Raw genomic sequence first — 16,927 nt, forward strand, 5'->3', positions numbered from 1 at the left:
AGGATGAGACGGTGTTGACTTGCTTGTCATGGAGAGCGTGGAGTCGAGGATGAACCCCAGGTTGTGTGCATGGTTGGTGGGTGTCGGTGCTGCTTCCAGGGCGGTCGGCCACTAGGAGTCATTCCATGCTGAGGGGGTGGAGCTGAGGATGAGGACCTCCATATTGTCGGAGTTCAGTTTCAGATGGCTGTTCTTCATCCATTCGGCGACGGCTTTCATTCTTTTGTGGAGGTTGGTTTTGGTGGTGAGGGGGTCCTTGGTGAGGGAGAGGATCAGCTGTGTGTCGTCGGCGTAGGAGATTATGTTGAGGTCATGCAGTCTGGCGAGGTGGGCAAGCGGCCATGTAGATGTTGAACAATGTCGGGCTGAGGGATGCTCCTTGAGGTACGCCGCAGATGATCTTGGAGGCTTCGGAATGGAAAGGGGGAAGGTGGTCGCTCTGGGTTCTGCCGGAGAGGAAGGAGGTGGTACATTCCAGAGCCTTGTCTCGGATCCCTGCATTGTGGAGGCGTGTTGGTAGGGTGAGGTGGCAGACTGTTTTGAAGGCGGCTGATAGGTCCAGGAGGATGAGTGCTGTGGTTTTGCCGTTGTTCAGCAGGGCCCTGATGTCATCGGTGGTGGCGATGAGGGCAGTTTCGGTGTTGTGGTTGCTGCGAAACCCTGATTGGGACGGTCCTGCATGTTGTTCTCCTCAAGGTAGCAGTTCAGCTGTTTGTTGACGGTTTTCTCGATGACCTTTGCCGGGAACAGGAGCAGGGAGATGGGCCGGAAGTTCTTGAGGTCCCTCGAATCTGACTTGGGTTTCTTGAGCAGGGCATTGATCTCGGCGTGAGTCCAGCTCTCCGGGAAGGTTGCGGACTCGAAGGAGATGTTGATGGCCTTGTGGTGATGGGGTGCCATGGTGGCGCTGGCTTTGTTGAAGATGTGGTGTGGGCACGGGTCTGACGGGGAGCCGGAGTGGATTGTGTTCATGATGGTGTCATCATCGTTGATGTTAGTCCAGGTGAGCAGGGGGCCACTGTGGGTGGTGGCTGTGGGGTCTGAGGTGTCATTGGCTGTCGTGGTGGTCTGGTTGTTGAAGCTGTCGTGGATGTCTGAGATCTTGCAATGGAAGAAGGTGGCAAGGAATTTGCACAAGTCTTGCGATGTTGGGATGTCGTTGGTGTTGAAGCTGGGGTTGGAGAGTTCCTTCAAGATGTTGAAGAGCTCTTTGCTGTTGTGTGCGTTGTTGTCAAGGCAGTCCTTGAAGAAGGTCCTTTTGGTGGATCTCATGAGGTGATGGTGTTGGCGCCTGGCGTTCTTGTGGGCTGCGTGGTTCTCCGGTGTCTGTTCGCGGTGCCATTTCTTCTCTAGTTTTCGGCAGGTTTGTTTGGAGGTCCACGGAGAACCAGAGGGCAGTCCTGTTGGTGCATCTGTTGGAGGGTTTCTTGATCAAGTGAGAGTGTTGGCGCAGTTGTCGATCAAACGCCTGATGTTACTGGCGGTGGCGTCGGGGTCAGCGGGTGGGGTTCGGGCAAGGGCGGTGTTTAGCTGGTCTTTGGTCATTTTGCTATAGCTGCGGTGGGGGATCTATTGGGTGCAGTGGTGCGTGGTTGGTTACCGGAAGGTGAAGTGGATGCGGCGATGGTCGGTCCAGTGGAGTTCGGTGATGTGGCTGAAGGAGATGTGGGAGCTTGCGGAGAAGATTGGGTCGAGTGTGTGGCCGGCAGAGTGGGTGGGCATTGTAACGAGCTGTCTGAGTCCGAGGTTGGCAAGGTTGTCAATCAGGGTGGTGGAGTTGGTGTTGTTGTTGTTCTTGAGGTGGAAGTTTAGGTCTCCGAGGGGGATGTAGTCCATGGAGGCAAGAGAGTGCATGCTGACGAAGTTGGTGATGGAGTCGCTGAACTGAGGCCGAGGAGTCCGTAGATGAGAGTTCCTCTGAGGGTGATGTTGGGATCAATGTGGATCTGGAAGGGCAGGTGTTCGGCGGTGCTGAGGGTGTTGTCGGAGTTGGTTGAGACCTTGAGGGTGGACTTCTGGATGATGGCGATTCCACCTCCTACTCCGTTGGTGCGGTCTCTGTGGGTGATCTTGTAGCTGTCCGGGATGGCTATGGCAATGTCGGGTGCTGAGGCGGCATCGGGTGTCCTGGCATTCGCAGGGGCCAGGGTGTCTGGAGCTAGGCACGGTCCAGGCGCGGACGGGCACAGACAGGCTTGCCTTAGGCACGCCAACGGCACGCTCGCTGCGCCTGACCATGCAGCGGCTGCCATATAAGGGGAGGTGGGAGGGAGGAGCAGCTGGGAGGCGGGTGCGGGGCGGCGAATGGGCAAGGATGGGGGCAGGACCACAGGGGACGCAGCAGCGGGAAAAATGGGTGGTCAGAGGATACATGAGGCAAAACAAGGATACAAAACAATGAACAGTGCACAAAAGGGAAAACAGATAAAATACAGCTAATACCACAACAGAGAGGCAATTACAACTGACAGACATGCAAAAGGGGCAGATCGAGCGCAGAGTGCTACCAGCTTACCACTGTCCACCAGGGATGCGGCGCAGGTGGTAGTATACGGGTGGAGGCGGGGCTCAAACTTCAGGCAGGCAGCGGCAGCGGGCTGAGGGGCACGAACACACAGGTGGTGCTGTGTGGCACGGTGAGCGACCTGCCTGTAAACAGGATCAAGGGTTGCTCTCCTCACAGCGCAGTGGCCGCCATATAAGGGGAGGTGGGAGGGAGGAGCAGCTGGGAGGCGGGAGCGGGGAGGTGGATGGGCGAGCAGGGGGGCGGGGACGCAGCTGTGCGAAAAATGGGCAGTCAGAGGATACAAAAGGCAAAACATGGGTACAAAACAATGAACAGTGCACAAAAGGGAAAACAGGAAAAATACAGCTAATAACATTACAGAGAGGCAATTACCACAGGCAAGCAGGTAAAAAGGGGCAGTTTGAGCACGGAGTGCTAATGGCTTACCACTGGCCACCAGGAATGAGGTGCAGGTGGTAGCCTTCGGGTGGAGGCAGCCTCGAACTTCAGGCAGGCAGCGGCAGTCGGGCTAAGGGGCATGAACACTTAGGTGGTGCTGTGTGGTGTGGGGAGCCACCTGCCTGTAAACAGGGTGAGGGTTGTCACCTTCCTCTTCTGCATATGGGAATGTTAGAGGCTTCCAAATGGATGCCACACGCTTCTAATACTCTGGTTTTAGCACACATACAATGTACATACCATACAGGTCACACACATAAATACACACAAACATAAACTGGGATTTTAGTGCTAGCACATATGTTAGAGGGCATAAGAAACTCAGTTACCAAACCCAAGCAGGAACCAGATTCCTTATCATGGTGAGGCATAAGCAATCCCCAAATTCACCTGTTCTCCATCCTCTGGAAGCGTGGCACAGAGCATTCAGGCTTAACTTTAAGGCAATGTGTAAAGTATTTATGAAGCACTTCACACAGTAATAAAGTGAAAAAACAACACAAGAAAAATCCCATCCCAATTTAGAAAATGGAGTAAAATTTATTAAATAACACTAGAATTAAATACCAAAAATCCCATTAGTAGAACCGAAGATGTGCAACATCAAATAGTTCATTGACAATATCGCCCAAAAAGTGCAAATAACCAAGTGTGGAAATCTGGTTGTGCTGTACCAGAACAAAGTCACAAGTTCAGGCAAACCACGATGGGGCACCAGCCAGCTACAGAGACCCAGTTAGACCCATTGAATAAGAGTGTCTTAAATTCTGGTTTGTGGATCATTGTGAGGTCTGGTGTCGAGGCAGCGTCACACAGCTGAGGAGATGTGTCACTTCTGTGGAGCTGTAGTGCTCTGGTACAAGGTCCTCCATCATCGTCGAGGATCAGGTTGAGAAGGGCTTGTGATGCAATGTCCATCATTGCACAGTCATGGTGATGTGTCATTTCCTATGAGCTGCGAAGTTGCAATGGAAGAACCTGCATCATGGTCAAGGCTGCGGTCAGGGAGAGATTTATGATGCAAGGCCCTGAGTCATTGTAGCTTCACACAGTGGCAGTTCTGATGGGGGCTGGTAGGTCAGTGAGGAGTCCTGGCACTGGGAGAACCCACACAGCAGAGGCGCTGAATCAGTTCTGCTCGGGATTGTGAGCACAGCAGAGGTGATGTGTTGGTTCTGTTGGGATCACAGACAGGCTGCCAGAGCACCTTGAGGCCCTCTTCTAATGGTCCAGGACTGGGAGGGCACAACTAGCATGGTAGGACTCACGGATGGCAGAGTTCATAGTTATTGGATCATTCTCTCCATAAGGCTCCAGTTAGGGTGCCAGTCAATTAGAGCTTGTACTCACAATTGTACTGAAGAGGTGGTGTCTGGTGTCCAATATTTATAACCTATGCCTTCCATTGAAGTGTGAGGAGCTTCTGGAGGTTTCCATTTGAAGTCCACAGGCATCCTGTCCTACCTGCCATTGCTCCAGACTAACTACAGGAGTATGCAGCCCTTTGTGTGGAGGCAGGACACAACTTTAGCAGGGCTATGTCCAGCTCTGCTATCCCATCCTACAAGTGATAGCCCATCTAGGGACATCTAAGCTCTCTACTGTGTGTGGCTCTGTAGGAGGAATACACAAAGACCAATGTCCACCACACCCAGTCATGCAACACAGAGACAGGCTGCATGCACGAATTGGCTAAGGTAGGAAAATGCCAACTTTCGAAAAGTGTCATTTTCATTATTGTAATTCAAAATGTGACTTCATCATGAGAGATGTTTCATTACAAACCAAAGACGCCAACATGAACTGGTTACCTGTTCCCATTTGGAATTATCACTTAATAGATGTAGTTGGGTTTTTAGATACACTGCACCCTCCCCTCTGGGCTGTCCAGGGTCTACGCTAAGGGTGATTTATATATATTAAAAAGAAATGATTGGCCTGGCAAAAGGTCTATTTTACAAGTCAAAGGGGCAGTTTGAAAACTACACTCACAGTCTACAATGGCAGACCTGAGACATGTTAAGAGCGCTACTTAACTGGGTGGCACAGTCAGTGCTGCAGAAGTATTTAATTTACAGGTCATGGGCATAGCTAGTGGCACTATACTAGTGACGTATGAGTAAATTAAATATGCCAATTGGGCATACACCAATTCTACCATGTTTTAAGGAGAGAGCACAAACACTTTAGTACTGGTTAGCATTGGTAAAGTCCACAGAGTCCTAAAGCCAGTAAAAACAAAGTTAACAAAGCATAAGGATTGAAGGCAAAAAGTTGAGGGGAAACCCACCCAAGAATGCTAGGTCCAATAAGTGTCCCCCCAGCTGAAAGTGGGGAGAACTACCTAACCTCTTGGGAGTTCTCTTTACTAAGGTGGAAGAACCGGGAAAGACTATCAGCAGTGGTCTATTTCAGGACCGTGTTCCACTGTAAAGTCCATACCCTGTAGTAAGATCATTCATCTCAATATCTTGGGATTCTCCCCCCGTGTCTGCATTAGCTATCTGAGGGATCTGGTGTCTGTCTGAACCCGGTAGTGAGCACAAAACAAGTATGGTCTCAGCTTCTTCAGTGTCCAGACCACTGCAAAGGTTACCCTTTCTATAGCACTCCACCTCTGTTCCGTTGAAAGTAACCTCTTACTGATAAAGGCTACAGGTTGATCAAGGTCCTCTTTGTTTAGCTGAGAGAGCACTGCCTCTATGCCAAGTTATGAAGCATCTGTCGGCACAATTAATTCTTTGGAGAAATTAGGGACCTTGACCATTGATGCTGTGCACATGGCTTCTTTCAGGGTGTCAAAAGTGTTCTGGCAAGCTGCCGTCCAGATTACTTGACTGGGCTTCTTCTCAGAAATCAGCTCTGTCAAGGAATTAACAATGGTGCCAAGCCCCTTGACTAGTTTTCTCTAGTATAAGGTGAGGCCCAGGAAGGTTCTCACCTCGGTCTGAGTCTTGATGGGTACCCCAGCCAGAATGGTCTTAATCTTTGCTTTGAGGGGCTGCACATCCCCCCCTCACTTGGTGTCCCAAGTAGACCAGTGACCCCTGGCCTATCTGGAACTTATTGGCCATGAAAGTCAGGCCTGCCCTCTACAGAGCCTGAAGGACTTCCCTGAGGTGGTCCAAATGGTCCTTCCAGCTGGAACTGAAGAGAGCAATGTTGTCTAGGTAGGTGTTAGACCTGGCATCATTGGCATGAGTCTCTCCTCCATTTTTTCTGTTTGCCTCCTCTGTTTACGATGTTTTTGCTGGTATACTGCTTTGGGCACTGTGCCACTGCTGATCATTGCCACAGTGCAAGTGCTCCCTATGTGAAATTGCTGTATTGATTGAATTCCATGTTTGGCTTATTTGGTTTACTGTCAGTCCCTAGTAGAGTGCACCAGGAGTGCCAGGGCTTGTAAATACAAATGCTGCTAGTGGGCTTGCAGCACGTATTGTGCCACCCACAGAAGCGGCCTAGTAAAAGTATGTCTGAAGGTCTGCCATGGCTAGACCACGTGCAGTCTGGTACTGTCACGCAGAGTGCGCAAGTACACCTACTTGCCAGTCCCTAAACCTTCCCTTAACTTCATGTTAGTCACCCCTATGGTAGGCCCAAGGGCAGGGTGCATTGTAAGCATAAGGTAGGACAAGCCTGACAAGGTTGGCATGTCCTAATAGTGAATTACAGCCATATTCGTTTTTCACTATTGTAAGGTAACCTGCTCTCCATCAGTTAGAATGGGCTGCCAGGATTATTAATGCTATAATCCTAGCGGGCTCGGGGAGCATGGTGCAATGTCGAGTTTGGTATCCCTGAACTCAGGGTTTAATAACGCATCCGTTTGGGTGGATGGTTTTTGGACTCTGTGTTTGAAAATAGCACTTTTAGAAAGTAGCTATTTTCTTGTCTAACTGTCTACCGGTCTCTGCTGGTTCTGGTGTGCGTGTGACAGGAGCTGGGTGGCTCCAGAGGGCTGAATGAGTCAGTGTGGGGTGAGTGGGGCATTTGCATTGAGAGTAGGGGAAGAGTAGCTCCTGATAGCCTGCCCTGCCTGATACAATGCTGACTTCGCCCCCCTGCCAGGCGACTGATGACTCTGAGCCTGCCAGGGACTTTCCTGGCCCCACCTCCTGCCGGGCAACTGATGGCCCTGCCCCTGCCAGTGACAATGCTGGCTCCGCTCCTGCTGGGCGGCTGAAGACTCTGCCCTGCAAAGTGAATAGGCCAGGTGCCTAGGCCTGGCAACACCCACAACAAACCCAAGATGGGGGGGAATTCCCCTGCATGGACAAAGGCATCAAAGCCAAAAAGGGGTATAAGAGAAGGACCCCTGAACCAAGAATTTAGATCACTTCTGACAAGGAAACTTGAACCAAGGACAAGAAGCCTGCTGATCCAAGGACTGCCTACCCCTTCTGCCAGAGTGCTGTTTGTTGGGGGAATCCTGCAGTTGCTTCTTTATTTTTGCCAAGGAACCAGGAGAGAGGAACTGAGTGTGTACTCTCAAACTTGCTAAAGAAAATCTCCAAGGGTTGGAAGAGTGCCAGCCTCCTGTTGAAGTCACAGGGCCAAAGGACTTCATCTATTTGCTAAAAGTGCTTGTTGCTGGAACCTGAAATCCAGCACCTCTGAAGAAACCAGCAATCTCGACGCCGACGGACGCCGCCGAATCCAGCTCGACATCGTGAGTAACGGCTCCAGTGTCCCGCACCTTCGACGCCGGCCGCCGGGCCCGATCGACGCCAGTAGCGACGCCAGTGAGTAGCGAGTTCGGCTCCAGCTCCAAGTGACCCTGTGTCGACGCCACTGCTGATCGCATCGACGCCGAGCCCTCTCGACGCCGTGAGCGCTGCTCACTCTTGCAACATCGACATTGACGACGACACCGTATCCTGCTTCATCTCGTGAGCGCTGCTCCTGCCTGACTTCGGTCGACGCCGCTGCAGATCGCCCCGACTCCGAGGCCCGATCGACGCCGAAGACACGACGCCGGACATCTCGACGCCGCTGATCGAGTGCTTCACGTTTCCAAGGTACTGTGTTGTTGGGGTCTGTGCGACTCCGGGCTCGACGTAGCGCTCCTCGCGGTCGACGCCGAACCTTTGGATTAACTTTGCCTCGACGTCGTGTGACTCCCGTGTGGGTTACATTGTTGCCAAGAACTGTGTTTTAAAGAAGAAGAGTTGCTTTTGTTACTAAAGACTTTGTGCTAAGAAGAAACCGTGCTTGAACTATTATTTTTCCTTCCAAGAGTATTTATTAAGATTGTGGTATATTTTTGTCGTTATTTGGTCTTGTGCTAAGCCTTATATAAACATTCTTATTTTTATAATACTACTGTGTCGTGTCCATTTGTAGTGTATTCACTTTATTACTGTATGTGGTCATAAATGCTTAACGCACTGCCTCTGAGATAAGCCTGTCTGCTTTGCCAAGCTACCAAGGGGGTGAGCAGGGGTTATCTAAGTGTGTGATCCCCTTGCCCTGACTAGAAAAGGTGTGTCCCTACTTGTCAGAAGTGTATACCTCTGCCAACTGGAGACAGCCGCTTCTAACATTGGTGGGTCAGCGGTGAGGATTTGAACTTTGCATTTATGACCCATGTGCAGTGATTAGTGTGCGCTACATAGTGAAAGCAGACCATAGCGCAGCCACAATCTGTTTTGGTTGGATATCCTATTTTTGTTCTCCGCTTTCCTGGAGCTTGATTTTTGAAACTGCCAGTTTTGACCATGAGTAATGCTGGAGGCACTACCCCTGTTGTTGTTGTGGAGGAGTTTGATAGGAGTAAGATAAAGGATTACAAGTTACAGCAGCTGAAATCCTTTTGCAAGCAATTTAAAGTTCCTACAACAGGCCTCAAAGTTAAGGAAGAATATCTCAAAGCATTGGAGGCCTGGTTAGAGGCCAGAGATCCCTCTGATCCGGTGGTGGTACCGACAGGGGAAGGGGAGGAGGAGGTGCCAGTGAATGGGCCCACATCCCCTCCTGGCAGCAGTGTTTCCTCCAAAGGTCTTTCTCCTGAAGAAAGAGAAGAAAGGGCGAAGGAGCGAGCATACAACATGGAAATGGCAAAACTTAAGATAGATGGGCAGTTGGAGATAGTGAATGCAAGAGGCAGGAGAGAAGCTGATATGGAGATCAAAAGGTTGGAGTTTGAAAGAGAAAAGTTAGCTTTTGAGCGTGAGAAAATGGTGAGGGACATGGAGCTTAAAGCTAAGAATTTAGAATTGAATCCCTCTGGTGGCAGCATCCCATCTGTGCCTGCAGAAAGTAGGTTTTTATTTTCCCAAAGATGTGATCAAAGATTTTCAGAAGAATGAGGATATTGGTCAATGGTTTAAAGCATATGAGCTAGCATTGTTGGCCCACCGGGTCCCTGAGAAGGATTGGGAGCGGGGTTGTGGGGTCGCTTTGTGAATGAGGGAAGAGATACCCTGTTAGACATGCCTGTTGGGGATAGGATGTCTTATGCTCATATGAAAGATGCTTTAATGTTAAGGTAACCCCAGAAAAGTACAGACAGGCCTTTAGAGAATGTAAGAAATTGCCTGGTACTACGTGGGTTGAATATGTGTCATTTTTTTGCAGAGCCATGGATGGTTGGGTAAAGGGCAGCAAAGTGGAAAGTTATGATGCTCTTTATGATTTATTTGCTTGGGAGCACCTGTCTAATAACTGTTTTCCAGAGCTGCGCCAGCACCTTATTGATAGCAAGATATCTAACCCTAGAAAACTTGCTGAGGAGGCGGACCGCTGGGTCAGTACCAGGGTCCACAACTGTCCAGTGGGAGACTCAGCCAAAGGTGGGCAGGGTCCCCAGCAGAAGAGTGGGGGGGGGACAAGGGTAAACAGAGGGAGTTCCAGAAAGGGCCCCAAAGTAATCCCCAAGGGAACCAAGGGAAGGGTTCCCAGCCTCCCCCTGTGAAGAAATCAGAGGCCCCGACAGGTAAACCTGGTCATAGGGGCCCCATGACCTGCTTCGCTTGTAAGCAGGTGGGACACCGTTTTTATGATCCTCAGTGTCCCTTGAAGAACTCTAGTGCACCACCCCGTGCAGCCCCCCGTCAGTTGGCGAGTGTAGCCCTGGGAGGGGAGGAGATGGTTGCCCATGGTGGGGAGGGTCCCGCAGAGATGTCCCTGGTCTCTTTAGGAGACATGGAAATGGTCCCTCCACCCCCTCTGCCTAGTAACACTAAGAAATATAGGCAGTGGGTGACCATTAATGGCCATAGAGTGGAAGCTCTCAGAGACACCGGAGCGAGTGTGACAGCTGTCAAGTGTCACTTGGTGTCCAGAGAGCAGGTTGTTCCCCACGCATTCTACCCTGTGGTAGCTGCTGACAACTCCCAGAGAGAGTGTGAGGTAGCTCAGGTTCCCTTTGAATGGGGGGGGGGTTTCAGGTACTCTTCAGGTTGCTGTAAGGCCCGCCATGCCTGTTGATTGTCTCCTGGGCAATGATTTGGAAGACTCCCCTTGGGCTAAGGTGGAGAGGGAGACACATTTGAAAATGTTGGGTGTGCCAGAGTGGGTGTGTGCAACTACTCGATCCATGACAGCAAGTAAGGGTGTTGATGGGGTTCTGGAGCCTGAAAGTATGGCCCAGGACCCAGCTGTGAAGAGAAGAGGCAGGGGGCGTGGGAAACCGTCCCCCGTAGTTCCTGTGGTCCAGGAGGAGGCAGACCTTGAGGGGCATGCCCTGGAACCCACAGGTGAACAAGTTGCTGAACTGGGAGACCTGCCCGAGCTGACCCACTGGCAGCAGGATGGTGGGCCCTCCAGGGAAGAATTTTGTGCAGAACAGAAAGTGTGCCCTTCTCTTGTGGGTATGAGGCAGCAGGCCTCAGCCCAGACAACAGGTGATCAGTCAGGGTCACATTTGGTCTACTGGGAGAACGGTCTCCTGTATAGCAAGCCTAAGGCTGCTGAGCCTGGGTCAGCCCGTGTGCTGGTGGTACCCCAGCGCTTCAGAGCCTTCCTACTGGGTTTGGCTCATGACGTTCCGTTAGCTGGACATCTGGGGCAGGACAAGACCTATGACAGGCTTGTCACCCATTTTTATTGGCCTCAGATGAGAAGGGATACAGATATCCATTGCAAGACCTGTCAAACTTGCCAGGCAAGTGGGAAAAGCGGGCGGAAGCAGAAGGCTCCCCTCCAACCTTTTCCCGTGGTCAGTGCCCCCTTTGACCGGGTGGGGATTGACATTGTTGGGCCCCTGGACCCCAAGACAGCCATGGGCAACAGGTTAATGCTGGTCTTGGTGGACCATGCCACACGGTACCCGGAAGCCATCCCTCTCAGAACAGTGACGGCCCCCGTGGTGGGACGGGCACTGATGGGTGTTTTCTCCCGAATGGGGTTCCCCAGAGAGGTGGTGTCAGACCAGGGCACCAACTTCATTTCCAACTATATGAAGTCTCTGTGGAAGGAGTGTGGGGTAACCTACAAGTTCACCACTCCTTACCACCCTCAAGGTAATGGGTTGGTTGAGAGATTCAACCGTACCCTTAAAGGCATGATTATGGGTCTTGAAGAACCAATGAGGCGTAAATGGGACGTCCTCTTGCCATGCCTGTTGTTTGCTTACCGTGAGGTGCCACAGAAGTCTCTAGGGTTCAGTCCCTTTGAGCTTTTGTATGGCCACCCGGTAGGAGGACCTTTGAGTCTGGTCAAAGAAGGCTGGGAGCAATCTCCCAGGAAACCTCCTCAGGATGTATACAGTTACATGCTGGCCTTTAGGAACCAGACTAGGCGCTTCAGAGATCTTGCTCAGGCAAATCTGGAGGCCAGCCAGGAAGAGATGAAGCGGTGGTACGACCGGAATGCCACTCTGGTGGAGCTTCAACCTGGACAGAAAGTTTGGGTCATGTCCCCTGTGGAACCTTGTGCGCTCAAGGACAGGTGGACTGGACCATTTGAGGTTGTGGAGAAAAAGAGCGATGTCACCTACATGGTGGACTTGAAGTCTCCCAGGAACCCCTTGCGGGTCCTGCATGTCAACCGTTTGAAGCCCCACTTAGAAAGGTCCGAAGTGGGCATGCTCCTAGCTACAGATGCTGGAATGGAGGAGGAGAGTGAGCCTCTTCCTGACCTCCTGTATGCAAAAGAGCAAGATGGGTCAGTGGATGGTGTTGTCCTCTCTGACACCCTGACCCCTGAACAGCAGCAGGATTGTCGCCAGTTGTTGGGACAATTCCCTGATCTGTTTTCCTTGATTCCTGGTGTCACTCAGTGGTGTGTCCATGATGTGGACACCGGGGACAGCACTCCTGTGAAGCACAAGGCTTACAGAGTGACTGACAAGGTCAGAGCATACATCAAGGAGGAGGTCTCCAAAATGTTTGCCTTAGGGGTGGTTGAGTCCTCTAGCAGTCCTTGGGCCAGCCCAGTGGTCTTGGTCCCAAAGGCTGCAGCGCCTGGTGCTTCACCGGAACTTCGGTTCTGTGTGGATTACCGAGGACTCAATTCAGTCACCAAGACTGACGCGCACCCCATCCCCAGAGCTGATGAGCTCATAGATCGGTTAGGGGCTGCCCGGTACCTTAGTACGTTTGATCTAACGTCTGGGTACTGGCAGATCGCCTTAACTGATGGGGCAAAAGAGAGGTCAGCATTCTCCACACCAGATGGGCACTACCAGTTACGGGTTATGCCCTTTGGGATGAAGAATGCCCCTGCAACCTTCCAGAGGTTGGTCAACCAGGTCTTGGCTGGACTGGAGGATTTCAGTGCCGCCTACCTGGACGACATCGCAGTGTTCAGCGCCAGCTGGGAGGAACACTTGCGCCACCTCCAGGAAGTGTTGTTGGCCCTGCGCAGAGCAGGCCTCACAATCAAAGCCAGTAAGTGCCAGATTGGGCAGGGTTCAGTGGTGCACTTGGGGCACCAAGTAGGGAGCGGCAAGGTGGCCCCCCTGCAACCCAAGATTGATACCATCCTGGCATGGGCACCGCCCAAAACCCAGACTCAGGTGAGAGCCTTCTTTGGTCTCACGGGTTATTACAGGAGGTTCGTCAAGGATTATGGTAACATTGTGCACCCCTTGACTTCACTGACTTCCAGGAAGCAGCCACGACTTGTGATCTGGACTGACGCCTGTCAGACGGCCTTTGACCCCCTGAAAACTGCAATGTGCACAGCACCCATACTCCAGGCACCCGACTTTTCTTAAGAATTTGTTGTCCAGACGGACGCTTCAGAGCATGGCGAGGGGGCTGTTCTAGCTCAGGTGAATGAAGAGGGCCGAGACTTACCTGTAGCCTTCATCAGTAGGAGGTTACTTCCCAGGGAACAGAGGTGGAGTGCGATAGAGAGAGAAGCATTTGCTGTGGTCTGGGCGCTGAAGAAGCTAAGACCCTACCTGTTTGGGACTCACTTCCGGGTTCAGACAGACCACAGGCCCCTCAGATGGTTGATGCAAATGAGGGGTGAGAATCCAAAGCTGTTGAGGTGGTCCATTTCCCTACAGGGGATGGACTTCACAGTGGAATACCGCCCTGGCACAGATCACGCCAATGCTGATGGTCTGTCCAGATTTTTCCGCCTTAGTGATGAGGACTCCCTAGGGTAAGGGTAGTTCTCCCCACATTTCAGCTGGAGGGGACACGTGTTAGACCTGGCATCATTGGCATGAGTCTCTCCTCCATTTTTTCTGTTTGCCTCCTCTGTTTACGATGTTTTTGCTGGTATACTGCTTTGGGCACTGTGCCACTGCTGATCAGTGCCACAGTGCAAGTGCTCCCTATGTGAAATTGCTGTATTGATTGAATTCCATGTTTGGCTTATTTGGTTTACTGTCAGTCCCTAGTAGAGTGCACCAGGAGTGCCAGGGCTTGTAAATACAAATGCTGCTAGTGGGCTTGCAGCACGTATTGTGCCACCCACAGAAGCGGCCTAGTAAAAGTATGTCTGAAGGTCTGCCATGTCTAGGCCACGTGCAGTCTGGTACTGTCACGCAGACTGCGCAAGTACACCTACTTGCCAGTCCCTAAACCTTCCCTTAACTTCATGTTAGTCACCCCTATGGTAGGCCCAAGGGCAGGGTGCATTGTAAGCATAAGGTAGGACAAACCTGACAAGGTTGGCATGTCCTAATAGTGAATTACAGCCATATTCGTTTTTCACTATTGTAAGGTAACCTGCTCTCCATCAGTTAGAATGGGCTGCCAGGATTATTAATGCTATAATCCTAGCGGGCTCGGGGAGCATGGTGCAATGTCGAGTTTGGTATCCCTGAACTCAGGGTTTAATAACGCATCCGTTTGGGTGGATGGTTTTTGGACTCTGTGTTTGAAAATAGCACTTTTAGAAAGTAGCTATTTTCTTGTCTAACTGTCTACCGGTCTCTGCTGGTTCTGGTGTGCGTGTGACAGGAGCGGGTGGCTCCAGAGGGCTGAATGAGTCAGTGTGGGGTGAGTGGGGCATTTGCATTGAGAGTAGGGGAAGAGTAGCTCCTGATAGCCTGCCCTGCCTGATACAATGCTGGCTCCGCCCCCCTGCCAGGCGACTGATGACTCTGAGCCTGCCAGGGACTTTCCTGGCCCCACCTCCTGCCGGGCAACTGATGGCCCTGCCCCTGCCAGTGACAATGCTGGCTCCGCTCCTGCTGGGCGGCTGAAGACTCTGCCCTGCACAGTGAATAGGCCAGGTGCCTAGGCCTGGCAACACCCACAACAAACCCAAGATGGGGGGAAATTCCCCTGCATGGACAAAGTGATCAAAACCAAAAAGGGGTATAAGAGAAGGACCCCTGAACCAAGAATTTAGATCACTTCTGACAAGGAAACTTGAACCAAGGACAAGAAGCCTGCTGATCCAAGGACTGCCTACCCCTTCTGCCAGAGTGCTGTTTGTTGGGGGAATCCTGCAGTTGCTTCTTTATTTTTGCCAAGGAACCAGGAGAGAGGAACTGAGTGTGTACTCTCAAACTTGCTAAAGAAAATCTCCAAGGGTTGGAAGAGTGCCAGCCTCCTGTTGAAGTCACAGGGCCAAAGGACTTCATATATTTGCTAAAAGTGCTTGTTGCTGGAACCTGAAATCCAGCACCTCTGAAGAAACCAGCAATCTCGACGCCGACGGACGCCGCCGAATCCAGCTGGACATCGTGAGTAACGGCTCCAGTGTCCTGCACCTTCGACGCCGGCCGCCGGGCCTGATCGACGCCTGTAGCGACGCCAGTGAGTAGCGAGTTCGGCTCCAGCTCCAAGTGGCCCTGTGTCGACGGCGCTGCTGATCGCATCGACGCCGAGCCCTCTCGACGCCGTGAGCGCTGCTCACTCTTGCAACATCGACATCGACGACGACGCCGTATCCTGCTTCATCTCGTGAGCGCTACTCCTGCCTGACTTCGGTCGACGCAGCTGCAGATCGCCCCGACTCCGAGGCCTGATCGACGCCGAAGACACGACGCCGGACATCTCGACGCCGCTGATCATCGAGTGCTTCACGTTTCCAAGGTACTGTGTTGTTGGGGTCTGTGCGACTCCGGGCTCGACGTAGCGCTCCTTACGGTCGACGCCGAACCTTTGGATTAACTTTGCCTCGACGTCGTGTGACTCCCGTGTGGGTTACATTGTTGCCAAGAACTGTGTTTTAAAGAAGAAGAGTTGCTTTTGTTACTAGAGACTTTGTGCTAAGAAGAAACCGTGCTTGAACTATTATTTTTCCTTCCAAGAGTATTTATTAAGATTGTGGTATATTTTTGTCGTTATTTGGTCTTGTGCTAAGCTTTATATAAACATTCTTATTTTTATAATACTACTGTGTCGTGTCCATTTGTAGTGCATTCACTTTATTACTGTATGTGGTCATAAATGCTTAACGCACTGCCTCTGAGATAAGCCTGTCTGCTTTGCCAAGCTACCAAGGGGGTGAGCAGGGGTTATCTAAGTGTGTGATCCCCTTGCCCTGACTAGAAAATGTGTGTCCCTACTTGTCAGAAGTGTATACCTCTGCCAACTAGAGACAGCCGCTTCTAACAGTAGGCAGCACTGGAGTTCTCCAAACCAGCCCGGACCTGGTTGACCAACCTTTGGAAGGTGTCAGGGGCATTCTTCATCCTAAAGAGCATTATCCAGAACTGAAAATGCCCATCTGGGGTAGAGAATGCAGATTTCTCTGTGGCCACTCACTTAAGGTACTCTGCCAGGAACCAGCCATTCAGTCAAATGTGCTGATGAACTAAGCAGCTCCCATCTGTTCTATGAGCTTATAATCTCAGAGGATGGGGTGTGCATCAGTCTTGTTGACAGCAGTGATCCCCTGGCAACTTGAGGGGCCGCCTTGGGGAGCAATATCACTGGGCAGAACTAAGGACTGTTTTAGGGCTGAATGACCCCTAAATCCTGCATTTTGGAGACTGCCTCCTTTATGCTGATTATTAGAAATTAGGTTTCTGGTTGGCAGAGTGATGTCCCCTGTCCAAGCAGGAAACACAATTCTAGTCAGGGTAGGTCACAACACAACCTAAATTATACTGCACTCACCCTCTTGTAGCTTGGCACAGAGCCTTCAGGCTGAACTTAAGAAGCAAGGTGTTAAGTATTTTTGCAACACTTCATACAACACAGTGACAACAGAACAAAAAGACTCCACACCAGGCTAGAAAAACAGGTTATAATTGTATAAATGAAACAAAACCAAAACAACAAAAATCTAATGTGTAGAAGTCAAGATATGAATTTTCTTGATAAAATAGCACCTAACAGCAATAGGCGCTTAAATGGGGTATCTGGTCTTGCTAGACCGTGGCAATGTGAAAACTACAGGCTGATTGGGATGGAGCATGGGCTGTATACAGGGACCCACTTGGGCTCACTGAACCAATTTACCTTGATCCAGGATGCATCGTCGTCAATGAGGATGCAGGATACAGCTGAGGGTGATATGTCAGTCGTGAGCTAGGCAGTGGACAAGATGCATTCATTTTCTCCATGCAGCTGTGGCGATGAATTGATACTGAGCCTGAGCGCT

The 16,927-nt window shown here is 51.2% G+C and overlaps 1 protein-coding gene across 8 annotated transcripts in view; it reads left to right on the top strand.

The window, feature by feature from the left end:
- The window catches only part of LOC144784678 (metalloreductase STEAP4-like), a 445,141-nt gene that overhangs the window by 35,717 nt on the left and 392,497 nt on the right, over positions 1–16,927 (top strand). The gene's annotated exons all lie outside the window — the stretch shown is intronic.

Source organism: Lissotriton helveticus, chromosome 10, assembly GCF_964261635.1.
Source record: "Lissotriton helveticus chromosome 10, aLisHel1.1, whole genome shotgun sequence".
Taxonomy (NCBI): Eukaryota; Metazoa; Chordata; class Amphibia; order Caudata; family Salamandridae; genus Lissotriton; species Lissotriton helveticus.